At 37.3% G+C, this 15,936-nt stretch overlaps 1 protein-coding gene across 1 annotated transcript in view; it reads left to right on the forward strand.

Annotated features, from left to right (window-relative positions):
• The first annotated feature begins 9,626 nt into the window (after positions 1–9,626).
• Positions 9,627–15,936, forward strand: part of lmna (lamin A) — a 49,505-nt gene continuing 43,195 nt past the window's right edge. Inside the window, exon 1 of the mRNA XM_058053628.1 lies at positions 9,627–9,868. The gene's annotated coding sequence lies outside the window, so the exon portion shown is untranslated. The remainder of the gene's footprint in view (positions 9,869–15,936) is intronic.

Below are 15,936 nucleotides of genomic sequence, written 5' to 3' on the forward strand. Positions count from 1 at the left end.
AATGACGTCGTATAGCGGCCTGTCACGATTCGGCGAATCGGAGCGCCACGATGCGGCCATCCGATATATGCGAGGGAAATTTCATGGAAATGCATTGGAACGGGACTGGAGATTTTGTCCGAAATAGGCGAAATCCGTTATAAAAAATCCGATATATGCAATGAATTTTTATTGGAAATGCATTACAGAAAAATCGCTTCTTTTTTATCTGTCCGTTGTGAGCGAATTTCCGATATATCCGAGTCCGATATATCCGAGGTTTACTGTACTAGAAAAAGTATTTGCGTCAGTTATTGTCATATGTGGCGATCTGTCACGGTCGTGGTTCGGGTGTGACCCCAGGATGCAGAAAGCAGGACCAAAAGTGCATAAAAAGGTATTTAAAAGGTATACAAACAGATAAAAAAAGGTATTTTCTTTATTGCTAATTCTTAGCAGCAGCAGGAGAACAGAATTTGCCAAACATTCATTTATTCCTTTTCTACCGCTTATCCTCACGGGGGGTGCTGGAGCCTATCCCAGCTGTCTTCAGGTGGACTGGTGGCCAGCCAATCACAGGGCACATATAGACAAACAACCATTCACACTCACATTCATACCTATGGACAATTTGGAGTGTCCAATTAACCTAGCCTGACTGGAGTACCCGGAGAAAACCCACGCATGCACGGGGAGAACATGCAAACTCCACACAGAGATGGCCGAGGTCGGAATTGAACCCTGGTCTCCTAGCTGCACGCTAACCACTCGACCGCCGTGCCGCCCCTAAACGGAACAAAAGCTAGGTAATGAACCAGCAACCGGAAGGAGCACACACCTGAACTAAATAGGAAACAGGTGTGGAAGGTAGGAAGGACAGGAAATGAGTACCAAACTAAGAGCGCTCTAGCAGGGGAACAAAGGAAGTAGTGTCAAAATAAGAGCGTAGACACAGGAACAGAGGAAAACTAAGAGAACCTTCACAAGGGGGTGAAGCCCAATCGTGACACTATCCACTGAAAACCACATAACTGTGTCTCGCCTGCAGTCAAGCATGATAGTTATATAGTGCATGAGTCCTGCCAACACTTGGGGAGCTGTGGTTCATTGAGAGAACGCACGAGTGTCAACATGTACTGTGACGTTTCTTAGAAAACCGCTATGCAGCCCAGGTTCTGCTTCACAGTGTCGCAGTACAGGTTGGAATTCATGTTCCTCATCAATGAACCGCAGCACTTGTGCATTCGTGGACCATGACACTACCACCACCATGTTTGACACAATTATCTGGTGTTGACTGAGGGGGTGGTACTCTGCTTCACTCACAATACAGTACATGTTGGAGTTCATGTTTCTCATTTGTGAACCGCAGCTCACATCATGCCAGCAGCACTCATGCACGATACCACTACCGTGCTTGATTGTAGGTAACACACATTTATCTTGGCGCTCGCTTGTGTTGCCGTATTTATACAAAATATCCGTGTGCTGACTCATTTTCAGTGCAAAGTACTTTTATACTACTAGGTGTACACTGACTACTCTCTAGTATAGTATAATAATGAACTCTCTGTAGTATTGTCTCTTGAGAAGATAAACTGTCACGCACCCAAGTTTCCCACGCTCTACCTCACAATGTCACAGTACGTCATGTTTACCCTCTATGAACCGCATCTCCCACAATGCAGCACTCGTGCATCCCTGACTGCGACGCAACCACCACCATGCTTGACTGCAGGCAAGAGACAATTATCCCGTGTTGCCAGCTGTAGAGACAATTTGTCATGCGCCATTTAGAACGCTATACAAGTTGTACACAGACTATTCTAAAGTATATTACTTTCAGTACTACTAGCTGTACACTGACTACTCTAAATCATATGAACTCTCGATAGTATTGTCTCTTGAGAAGATAAACTGTCACGCACCCAAGTTTCCCATGCTCTACCTCACAATGTCACAGTATGTCATGTTTCCCCTCTATGAACCGCAGCTCCCACAATGCAGCACTCGTGCATCCCTGACTGCGACGCAACCACCACCATACTTGACTGCAGGCAAGAGACGATTATCTCGTGTTGCCAGCTGTAGAGACAACAATGCCTGTTTGTCATGCGCCATTTATAATGCTATACAAGTTGTACACAGACTATTCTAAAGTATATTACTTTATAATACTTACAAATATTTTTTTTATTGTTTTTGTGAAAACATTTGTGAATGGCTCTACATAGGACTTTTCAACTCGTCCAAATATGGTGTAGTGAAACAGTTTGAGATTATTTTTTCTATTTTTCTATTAATCATTTTTCATAATTTAATAACTTTTCATAATTTTTAATCATTTCTATTTTTTATTTCTATTGTTAAGTGGACCAGCGTCCTGGTATTGACTGTATTGCATTGGATTCTGGGTAGCAGGAAATGGAGGAGGTGTGAATCCTGAGCAGGTGTGTCATCACAGTCTAGACCAGGGGTCTCAAATTCAATTTACTTGGGGGCCACTGGAGCTCGAGTCTGGGTGAGACTGGGCCGCATCAGGTTTTCCAAAAAAAAAAAACGCATTTATTAAAAACAAAAAAAATGTTTGGTTCCAATTTTCTACAAGAAAAGCTCTGATAAAACATTCCACTGTTCTCAAATATCTTAATTTTTATTTTTCTACACAAAATAAGATGAAAAATAAATAAACAAATCAAGAATAAAAAAAAATAAATCAGTAATAAATAAATAAATATAATAATAATAATAAAAGGGCAAATAATAAAAACTTAAGAAACCACATATAGTTGCTGGGTAGACAATTTTTTTTATATTAAAATGAACAAAGCATTATTAGAGCCCTGTAGACATGACAAAACACGACTATAGTCACATTTATACTCTTTTTATTTACAACATATTGCGCAACTGCAGCGTCTTTAGCCACATGCTAACTCGCAAACTAGAGCGCTAGCCACCTAAACGGTAGCCTTCAAGTTATTTCCTTTCAACTTAAATAGACAAAACTTACCACTTCCACACGGATAGGGAGGATAACTATTAACAGTTATTTAACCTTTAACATGAACATGAATCAAACGTAATCATTTTTTCTGGGTACATGATACCATACAGCATCCGTATCAAACTTAAACATTAAACTTTCATATCAAGGCGGGGGCCTCAAACTAGTGTCCTGCGGGCCACATTTGGCCCGCGGGCCGCGTGTTTGAGACCCCTGGTCTAGCGGCAGTGAGGCAGTGAGGCAAAACTCACTGGGAGATTTCTGGTGTGAAGCAGTGATTAAAGCCCCCCCCCCCCACCCCCCACCCGACCCCCCAACACCCAACACTTCTGACCCTCCCAGTTAAAAAAAAAACAGCAACAGGAGGAGAGGAGCGGGATGGCGTGATGCGTTTAGGACCAGGGGACATGGTGGGGAAAGGGGGGTCGGGGGTGTCTACTGCCCACAACACCCTCCCCACCAAGAAACCTGGTGGAAGGCGGGCGGTTGTGGGTCGGCGAGTATACAGTGTCCACCAGGTCCATTAAAGGGGGGGTCCACTGGGAGAGCAGAGACCAAATCAATAAGGAGATCCAGGATCGGGTTTCTTCACAATCCCCCCCCCAACTTGATGTGGGTCTCCTTGTTGGTGATAGTGACCCCTGTCACCCCCCCCCCCCCCCCTCAACCCCACCTTGTCAAAGCCTATGGCGGCCATCGTGTGCTACAGGATCCGTGTGCAACTACTAGCGAGGTCATGTTACTGATCGGGACCATCTGGCTGGAGTGGCCCCTACCGCCTCTACCGCCCCCCCCCCCCCCTCCATGAAAGGCATCCTTGCTTCCACACACACACATGCACATCCTTTGTTGCACTCCCCTCCTTACAGTAGCGTCCAAAGTGTCACAAAAGGGCGTCAGAGTCCCACATGGGGTGTCCCCCTATTTGACGTCCACCAGCAGATGTCCCCGCTTTATTCAAAAAAGACGCCGGCGGCACCCCCACCGTCCCTGGAGCGAGGCCTCGGCGAGCACAAAGGAGGGCCGAGCACCACGTGCTGCACACAGGATGATGAGGATGATGATGATGATGATGATGATGATGTAAGGCTTCACGTTCTCCTCCGCTACGTTCTCTCACTGCTGCCTAACTTTTACCTTTATGCTTTACCTGTTTACCCCCCCCGACCCCCCCCCCCACAGAGATGTTGCTTTCCATCATGGCAGCAGCAGAATGGACGTGAGGATGGAAAATACACTCACTGGCCACTTTATTAGGTACACCCACACAAAAGAAACTGCATTTCCAAATACTCTGTTTTGTATTTACAATATGTGTCCATAATATTGTGGCTCATGAGTATATACTACATATAGTATACTATATTACATATTAGATATGAATGACAATAAATACTGGTAAGCATTAGAATTTTTATTATATATAACACATCATATCATTTAATATATTTAATAAAAAAAAATATTATTTGATTTTAATCACATTTCACTGGGGAATATTGTGGAAAATACTAGCAACCATGACACCACATTAAATAAATATTGGAATATTTATGACATAGTATAATGCATAATACCATTTAATCTAGCATTTGTATAAATGACTAGATTTTAGTCACATAATAATTACATAATATATTATTACTTATATAATATGTTAATATTTCTACTTGGAAAACCAAAAAGTATTGTGAAAAATACTTACCACATAAAATAAATATGAGAATATTTGTTACATATAATGCTTCATATCATTTCATATAATAAATAGCATTGTTTTTAATTATTTGTTTTTTGTCACATTCTACTTATTAGTTTAATTTTTAATTTTTAATTTTACAAGGGAATATAAAACAAAAAATTATTGTGAAAAATACTACTAACCATGACAAATAAATATTAGAATATGTTAATACTTATAATAGATATTCTACTTGGGAAAACCAAAAAGTATTGTGAAAAATACTCTTAACCATTACATGAAATAAATATGAGAATATTTATTACATATAATGCTTCATATTATTTAATATAATAATTAGCATTGTTTTTAATTATTTAATTTTTGTCATTTTCTACTTATTAATTTAATTTTTAATTTTTAATTTTACAAGGGAATACAAAACAAAAAAATTATTGTGAAAAATACTACTAACCATGACAAATAAATAGTAGAATATGTTAATACTTATAATAGATATTCTACTTGGGAAAACCAAAAAGTATTGTGAAAAATACTCGTAACCATTACATAAAATAAATATGAGAATATTTATTACATATAATGCTTCATATTATTTAATATAATAATTAGCATTGTTTTTAATTATTTGATTTTTGTCACTTTCTACTTATTAATTTAATTTTTAATTTTTAATTTTACAAGGGAATACAAAACAAAAAAATTATTGTGAAAAATACTACTAACCATGACAAATAAATAGTAGAATATGTTAATACTTATAATAGATATTCTACTTGGGAAAACCAAAAAGTATTGTGAAAAATACTCGTAACCATTAGATAAAATAAATATGAGAATATTTATTACATATAATGCTTCATATTATTTAATATAATCATTAGCATTGTTTTTAATTATTTGATTTTTGTCATTTTCTACTTATTAATTTAATTTTTAATTTTTAATTTTACAAGGGAATACAAAACAAAAAAAATATTGTGAAAAATACTACTAACCCTGACAAATAAATAGTAGAATATGTTAATACTTATAATAGATATTCTACTTGGGAAAACCAAAAAGTATTGTGAAAAATACTCGTAACCATTACACAACATAAAATAAATATGAGAATATTTGTTACATATAATGCTTCATATCATTTAATATAATAAATAGCATTGTTTTGAATTATTTGAATTATTCTACGTATTAGTTTAATTTAAAAATTTTAATTTTACCAGGGAATACAAAACAAAAAAAATATTGTGAAAAATACTAGCAACCATGACAAATAAATAGTAGAATATTTCTGACCTGGTATAATTTCATATCATAAATAGCATCTTATTATGTGTTTTTTTGTCACATTCCAGCCACACGTCACGTACGTCTTTAAATATAAACCACTGATGTCATCAGCCTCACACATTAGCACCTCGTAGTTGTTTTATTCCAACTGAATGCGACAACGGCACATCATTAACGTCAATAAGCATAACCATTTTGGCGCTGAGGAGGATTACACATATGTGTTAAAATATTTTGGACCACTTTGTACCTGCCAAAGGTCACCTTGAGCAACCGGCCTGATTTACACGCCTCAGGTTAGATGAATGGAATCAATACGGAATAATTCACTCTTGCTTGAATAGAGTGGAGAGAAAAGCAATATATAAAATTATCAAAATTAGCTCTGAAAAATTGAATGAAAAATATTCACTATAATAAAAATAAGATCACAAACATAATTTTTTTTATATTTATTCAATTCAATAAAGAATTCATGAAATCATGTAATAATTAAAAATAAAAAAATAATAATAAAAAATAAAATAATTTCAAATAAATAAGTAATGTATAATATTATATATAAAATAATAGATGCTTAAAATATTCAGTAAAAAATAACATTGAATCAGATTTCATCCAAAAAATTAAATAAATAATTAAAATAATGAATAATTATGAAGAGTTTGAAAAAACTTTGCATCTTTTAAACATGTTCACAAATACACTCTGAAATATTTAGTCCGATAACAATAATTTATTTAAACCTACAATAAATAAGTAGAATATTCAAAAAATATATATCACTTTATTGAACACGTTCTAAATAAAACTTTACACATAATAATAATAATTATGAATAACAATTCATTCATTTTCTACCGCTTATCCTCACTGAATAATATTTAATACATTTAAATAAATACCCCACAAATCTACCATAAATATAAAATAGACCCTGGAATATTCAATAATAATTACATATGAATAATAAAATATGACATAAATTAATTAAAATAAATGAATAAAATACAAATAAATATAATAAATGAGTAATGTGTAAAAAATCGAATATTTAATATTTTTAATATTTATAATAATTAATATTTTGTTAATAGAGCCGCATTGGTGGTTAGCATGCAGGAATGCTACACACAGTCAGGAATGGGCGGCACAGTGGACGAGTGGTTAGCACGTAGCCCTCACAGCTAGGAGACCAGGGTTCGATTCCACCCTCGGCCATCTCTGTGTGGAGTTTGCATGTTCTCCGGCTTCCTCCCACATTCCAAAAAACATGCTAGGTTAATTAGCGACTCCAAATTGTCCATCGGTATGAATGTGAGTGTGAATGGTTGTTTGTCTATATGTGCCCTGGGATAGGCTCCAGCATTTTGTTTTGCGTGTGGTGTTTTTGTTCCTTACGGCGTGATGGAGGAGGATGTTGGTTATTGGGAGAACTGGTGCTGCTGGTGTCATGCCGGAATATGAGTCAGGTTGTATGACTTCATCGCTCTTTGCAGCTATTAGGTCATCCTTCCTCTCTTGTCCCCGCCCCCCTCCCTCTCTCCGTCCAATTACGTGATGCTTTGACACGCCGACATGCCGATGAAGGAGGCTCACCCCATCTCTGGTTTCCCGCATGGTGATGACATCACAGCTGTGAGTGAGGTGACGCACGTGTCACCAAAGGTGATTCGCTAACTTGCTATTTGCGGATCGCGCTACATCGACATCCTATAGCACCCCGGAACATGTATGACGCATACAAGTCACAATATACAGGTACACCTGTATAACAAGACATAGGATAATATGCTAATATCCGTTTTCCTTTTCACTTTATCATGCACTTGGCGGTCAAGTGGTTAGGAGACCAGGGTTCAATTCCACCCTCAGCCATCTCTGTGTGGAGTTTGCATGTTCTCCCCGTGCATGCGTGGGTTTTCTCCGGGTACTCCGGTTTCCTCCCACATTCCAAAAAACATGCTAGGTTAATTAGCGACTCCAAATTGTCCATAGGTATGAATGTGAGTGTGAATGGTTGTTTGTCTATATGTGCCCTGGGATTGGCTGGCTGGCCACCAGTCCAGGGTGTACCCCTCCTCTCGCCCCCAAGACAGCTGGGATAGGCTCTAGCATCCCCACGACAGTATCACTCGGATACTGTGAACATCCAGCAGCAACACAACATTTTGGCATGACTACTATTTTGATGAAAAATATACTGAACCAGGACTGCACAGTGGTCAGGTGGTTAGCACACAGGCTTCACAGCTACGAGACCCGAGTTCGATTCCATGTTCGATTCATGGAGTTTGCATGTACTCCGGTTTCCTCCCACATTCCAAAAACATGCTAGGTTAATTAGCCACTCCAATTTGTCCATAGGTATGAATGTGAGTGTGAATGGTTGTTTGTCTATATGTGCCCTGTGATTGGCTGGCCACCAGTCCAAGGTGGACCCCGCCTCTCGCCCCCAAGACAGCTGAGATAGGCTCTAGCATCCCCACGACAGTATCACTCGGATACTGTGAACATCCAGCAGCAACACAACATTTTGGCATGACTACTATTTTGATGAAAAATATACTGAACCAAATCCGGGTGGTTAGCACACAGGCTTCACAGCTACGAGACCCGAGTTCGATTCCATGTTCGATTCATGGAGTTTGCATGTACTCCGGTTTCCTCCCACATTCCAAAAACATGCTAGGTTAATTAGCCACTCCAAATTGTCCATAGGTATGAATGTGAGTGTGAATGGTTGTTTGTCTATATGTGCCCTGGGATTGGCTGGCCACCAGTCCAAGGTGGACCCCGCCTCTCGCCCCCAAGACAGCTGGGATAGGCTCTAGCATCCCCACGACAGTATCACTCAAATACTGTGAACATCCAGCAGCAACACAACATTTTGGCATGACTACTATTTTGATGAAAAATATACTGAACCAAATCCGGGTGGTTAGCACACAGGCTTCACAGCTACGAGACCCGAGTTCGATTCCATGTTCGATTCATGGAGTTTGCATGTACTCCGGTTTCCTCCCACATTCCAAAAACATGCTAGGTTAATTAGCCACTCCAAATTGTTTATTCATGTAAACATGGGATAAGCCAGCTAGGACACAACATCAAACGGACATGATAATAATAGTTATTAATGAATATCATTTGGCACTTTTAAGCAACACAGAGACAGAAAAAATTGCAATTTAGGCTTCTCTGAAGGCTTGTTTTTTTAAAAATTGGGCTCTTAATACATGCCAGCGCAGCTAACAGAACAGAAATGGTCCAAAAACAAACAAAAAAAACACCATAAAACAAAAACACTGCAAATGAAAAATACTGCAAATCAAATAAAACAATGATATGAGAAATATGCTGTACATATCTACATATCTATCATTAAATACTTTAAAGACGTTATATTTGATAGTATTATTGAGCCAACATTTTTTAGGGCCAAGTGTTATAAAAACCAAATGACCTTTTCAATACGCCATCTTTCTTTTGGGCATGTAGCTGACGTCTTCGGATTTTACTGCGTTTAGATGTCAATTAGATGACTCACACTGACACAAATCACCTTAGACTTTATTGCCCGCAATACCCCAAAATAGCACCCCCACATCAGTGCCAATTATCGCCGCCAGGTGGCGCGCTGTAATTAGCAAAACTTGATTGGCAGGTCTTCCTCTACGACGGTGTTTGTGTGCTGCTGCTTGTGTCGGTGGAAACTTGTCGAAAAGCGGCTCAACTCCACCGCGACTCGTTTTTTGTTGGATTTGTTCACACGGAAATGATTCCGGTCTTTTGAATCATGTCCAAGTGGGCTGCTGCTACGTGGGAAAGTCCGCTCGAAAGGCGCGTAGTTTAAATCACGCGAAGGAACTTCCTGGATACATCGGGTAAGCGCTTTACTCAAAAGTATACAAAGGTTTCCGTCTTTTAGTGGCTCCTGGCTGCTTTTAAAAGCTGCTTTTAGAAGCGACGAAGTGGACTCGATGACCTTTCGTGTCGATACATTCGCTCCCATTGCAGTTAGCCTCCCCACCGCTAGGTGGCATTAGCGGTGCCTTCACTGGGTGCAATGACCGAAATGTGAACAGCAGAGGGCGCTAAAGATACAGGTACAGTGTGGTGTGTTTTCATATTTGGGACTAGCAAGGTTACACTGTAGAATCATTCATGAAACACTGATAAATAAGCAAATAACTAAAATTATATATATATATATATATATATATATATATATATATATATAATTAAAATAAGTTTGTGGTATCCTCCCAATATTAAAAAACATTGATAGAATAATAAAATAATAAGAGAAATGTAAAAAAAATATGACCAATAGAATTGTAAATGCCTTAAAGTCATTTTAAAAATAAATAATAATAATTATTTATATTATTATTTATTTATATTTAATAATATTTTTTTTTACATTTGACTAAGTCGTTTGCCTTCTTAATTCTTGAGTCAAAAAAATGACATTTAGTTAAAAGTTATAATTTGAAACATACATTTAAATGCAAATCTATCCAAAAAAAAACCTTTTTTACAGGATTTGTATGTAAAAATATTTATGAAAAATATATTTCAAGCTAAATAGAACCAAAAATATATCAAAAATATTCCTCCTTTCTCCATGCAATGATATACACAATGTACACGTTGCATATTTGCACTCTACTGTATGTTGAATATGTTAAGGAATTGAATTTGAATGTTCTTCTGCAAACATTTAAATATTTAAAAAAGACTGAATGTTAACACAAGGATTATTTTGTGTTGAATGAACGTGATGATCATTTTAAAGGCTTTAGAAGAAGTAATCAGTCCAATCTGCCTTAATGCTAATGAGGATTGTTGGTGAGTCGCCGAACAAAACCCAAGACTGTTTTTTTTATTGATGAATCGATGACTTTATTGTATGTTTTTGGTGTTTTGGCTAACAAATGTTGAATAAGGGGATTTAATGGCAATACAATGAAGGTGCGTTCACATGTATCATGTTTAGTTTGGGTAAAAGGAACTCTTCTGCGTTTGTTCCGCTACTGCGTTTCCTTTGCTCAAGTGCGAATATCATCATGCCAAACTTGGTGGGCCCCGAATATGACAAACGTGAACAAAGCTAGAGGAATATCTGCGAACATACATACAGTAAACCTGGGATATATCGGATTCAATTGTTCCCACTGGTTTTGTCCGATATAAGCAAAATCCGTTATATGCGTATACCGGAAAATGTCCGTTTTACGCATATATCGGATTTATATCCGGTATATGCGTAAATGGGATTTTATCCGTTATAAAAAGGCACTTCCTTGACTATGTTTCCAATGTACCTGGACGCGCACGCAACGCTGCAAACGCTGCAAATGACGTCGTATAGCGGCCTGTCACGATTCGGCGAATCGGAGCGCCACGATGCGGCCATCCGATATATGCGAGGGAAATTTCATGGAAATGCATTTGGAACGGGACTGGAGATTTTGTCCGAAATAGGCGAGCAGACCACATCAAATAAACAAATTAATAAAAACAAAAAGTACGGGTTGCACGGTGGTCGAGTGGTTAGCGTGCAGACCTCACAGCTATGAGACCCGAGTTCAATCCCACCCTCGTGTGGAGTTTGCATGTTCTCCCCGTGCATGCGTTGGTTTTCTCCGGGTACTCCGGTTTCCTCCCACATTCCAAAAACATGCTAGGTTAATTGGCGACTCAGCTGGGATAGGCTCCAGCACCCGCCGCGACCCTCGTGAAGATAAGCGATAGAAAATGAATGAATAAAAAAGCTACCGAAACCATCAAAAAGTTGGCTCAAGCCATGATGGATGCCAGGTTGTATGTTAAGTTTCAACGAAATATTTTGGAAAGAACATGCGGGCCGTATTTTAACACTTGGCGGGCCGGATGTGGCCCCCGGGCCGTAGTTTGCCCACCTCTGCGTTATAAAAAGGCACTTCCTTGACTATGTTTCCAATGTACCTGGACGCGCAGGCAACGCTGCAAACGCTGCAAATGACGTCGTATAGCGGCCTGTCACGATTCGGCGAATCGGAGCGCCACGATGCGGCCATCCGATATATGCGAGGGAAATTTCATGGAAATGCATTGGAACGGGACTGGAGATTTTGTCCGAAATAGGCGAAATCCGTTATAAAAAATCCGATATATGCAATGAATTTTTATTGGAAATGCATTACAGAAAAATCGCTTCTTTTTTATCTGTCCGTTGTGAGCGAATTTCCGATATATCCGAGTCCGATATATCCGAGGTTTACTGTATGACACGTTTTATTATTATCAGTTTCACTTTGTATTGTTTTACCAGCAAGAAGCCAAGGTGCCAAGCAGAAATATGAGAATACACCTCATTCATTTGAAATGGGATTTGACATTAAAAAAATCCTAAAATTGAAAATGAAAAGTCCAGCAGGAAAGTGTCTTTTTTATTTTTTGTTTATTGTATTATATTTTTACTGTGTTATTATTATTATGATCATTTTACCATAAAATAATACAAATAAATCATTAAAATATTGAATATATTTTAAAAATCATATTAAGATTACAAAAATTTAATTTAATGACAATAAATAAAAATACAAATAACACATTTGAAATATGTAAAAGTATATTTTTTATAAATATATAAAAATTATAAAAAATATTATATTTTTACTGTGTTATTATTATTATTATCATCATTGGAAATGCATTACAGAAAAATCGTTTCTTTTTTATCTGTCCGTTGTGAGCGAATTTCCGATATATCCGAGGTTTACTGTATTAGTAAACGTAGCTGAAAGAATATCAGCAAATCAAATGGCACCAGGGTCCGGAGCAGAGTCTAGTAAACCACAAGGAACATAAGAGATGATCAATGTAAAGACTTTGACTTTATCAGATAAAACTCTTATCGGCTGCACTAAGATAAGAAGCGGGCAGCATTCCAGCATTCAATGTTGTCCCGTTTTTCCGAGCTCCTTCCCGGGAATGAGACATTGTCATGTGTGTGCCAAGGTCCACACCCTCCGCCGTGGGCCCCCGCCCAGAAAGGGAAAGTCACACAGCCAAGATAACACATGTCAAATGTCACTGGTGTGTTCTTTGTGCATTGCGTTGCTATTGTAACCAACTTGCAACGACGGAGATAAGCTTCCCAGCGCTGTTTCATCATTCATGTGTCAACAAAGAGCTTTTCACTCGGGAATTGTATGACGCGGCATTCCTACATGACACCGGAATGATGCTTCTGGGGTTTGTTAAGTGGAATACCTGAGCAGGCACGGTCTGAGAAGTTCTTTGTTCCGTATGCAAGCGCCATGTTGAGGTGAGGTAGTCATTAAGAACGTCTTCTGACGCTGTACAAACACACGTTTTGTCTGTGCTGACATTCCTGTCGGGCAGAGTGAAAGAACACCGCGGACACACCTTGTGGTTTGTGTGTGCCTGCTAGGAATGCTGCAATGGGAACGTTGCAAGCCGCCGTAAAGGTGTGCTCGCTGGATTAGTTCCATACCGCAAATGGAGTGCACTCCCTGATACAGCCAGCAGGGGCACCGTTGATTCAGTCTCAACGACTTTGTTGTCTAAGAAGATGACTTCCGTGGGTGTCAAACGCGTATTCATCGTGGGTACCGTGGCGTCGTTACCCTCAAAAGATCACCTCTAACTGTGAAACCGTATGAATCTATAATCGCTTCATAATACAGTAAACCTCGGATATATCGGATTCAATTGTTCCCACTGGTTTTGTCCGATATAAGCGAAATCCGTTATATGCGTATACCGGAAAATGTCCGTTTTACGCATATATGGGATTTATATCCGGTATATGCGTAAATGGGATTTTATCCGTAATAAAAAGGCACTTCCTTGACTATGTTTCCAATGTACCTGGACGCGCAGGCAACGCTGCAAACGCTGCAAATGACGTCGTATAGCGGCCTGTCACGATTCGGCGAATCGGAGCGCCACGATGCGGCCATCCGATATATGCGAGGGAAATTTCATGGAAGTGCATTTGGAACGGGACTGGAGATTTTGTCCGAAATAGGCGAGCAGACCACATCAAATAAACAAATTAATAAAAACAAAAAGTACTGGTTGCACGGCGGTCGAGTGGTTAGCGTGCAGACCTCACAGCTATGAGACCCGAGTTCAATCCCACCCTCGTGTGGAGTTTGCATTTTCTCCCCGTGCATGCGTGGGTTTTCTCCGGGTACTCCGGTTTCCTCCCACATTCCAAAAACATGCTAGGTTAATTGGCGACTCAGCTGGGATAGGCTCCAGCACCCGCCGCGACCCTCGTGAGGATAAGCGATAGAAAATGAATGAATAAAAAAGCTACCGAAACCATCAAAAAGTTGGCTCAAGCCATGATGGATGCCAGGTTGTATGTTAAGTTTCAACGAAATATTTTGGAAAGAACATGCGGGCCGTATTTTAACACTTGGCGGGCCGGATGTGGCCCCCGGGCCGTAGTTTGCCCACCTCTGCGTTATAAAAAGGCACTTCCTTGACTATGTTTCCAATGTACCTGGACGCGCAGGCAACGCTGCAAACGCTGCAAATGACGTCGTATAGCGGCCTGTCACGATTCGGCGAATCGGAGCGCCACGATGCGGCCATCCGATATATGCGAGGGAAATTTCATGGAAATGCATTGGAACGGGACTGGAGATTTTGTCCGAAATAGGCGAAATCCGTTATAAAAAATCCGATATATGCAATGAATTTTTATTGGAAATGCATTACAGAAAAATCGCTTCTTTTTTATCTGTCCGTTGTGAGCGAATTTCCGATATATCCGAGTCCGATATATCCGAGGTTTACTGTATGACACGTTTTATTATTATCAGTTTCACTTTGTATTGTTTTACCAGCAAGAAGCCAAGGTGCCAAGCAGAAATATGAGAATATACCTCATTCATTTGAAATGGGATTTGACGGGAAAAAAATCCTAAAATTGAAAATTAAAAGTTCAGCAGTAAAGTGTCTTTTTTTATTTTTTGTTTATTGTATTATATTTTTACTGTTATTATTATTATTATTATTATTATTATTATGATTATTATTATTATTATTATTATTATTATTATTATTATTATTATTATTATTATTATTATTCTACCATGAAATAATATAAATAAATCATTAAAATATCTAATATATTTTAAAAATCATATTAAGATTACAAAAAATTTAATTTAATGACAATAAATAAAAAAACAAATAACACATTTGAAATATGTAAAAGTATATTTTTATAAATATATAAGAATTATAAAAATTATTATATTTTTACTGTGGTATTATTATTATCATTTTACCATAAAATAATATAAATAAATCATTAAAATATCTAATATATTTTAAAAATCATATTAAGATTACAAAAATTTAATTTAATGACAATAAATAAAAAAACAAATAACACATTTGAAATATGTAAAAGTATATTTTTTATAAATATATAAAAATTATAAAAATTATTATATTTTTACTGTGGTATTATTATTATCATTTTACCATAAAATAATATAAATAAATCATTAAAATATCTAATATATTTTAAAAATCATATTAAGATTACAAAATTTTAATTTAATGACAATAAATAAAAAACAAATAACACATTTGAAATATGTAAAAGTATATTATTTTATAAATATATAAAAATTATATTTTTACTGTGGTATTATTATTATCATTTTACCATAAAATAATATAAATAAATCATTAAAATATCTAATATATTTTGAAAATCATAAGATTACAAAAATTTAATTTAATGACAATAAATTTAAAAAAAATAACACATTTGAAATATGTAAAAGTATATTTTTTATAAATATATAAAAATTATTATATTTTTACTGTGGTATTATTATCATTTTACCATAAAATTTGAAATATGTAAAAGTATATATTTTTATAAATACGTATATAAAAATAAAATAAA

Source organism: Doryrhamphus excisus, chromosome 17 (assembly GCF_030265055.1).
Source record: "Doryrhamphus excisus isolate RoL2022-K1 chromosome 17, RoL_Dexc_1.0, whole genome shotgun sequence".
Lineage (NCBI taxonomy): Eukaryota > Metazoa > Chordata > Actinopteri > Syngnathiformes > Syngnathidae > Doryrhamphus > Doryrhamphus excisus.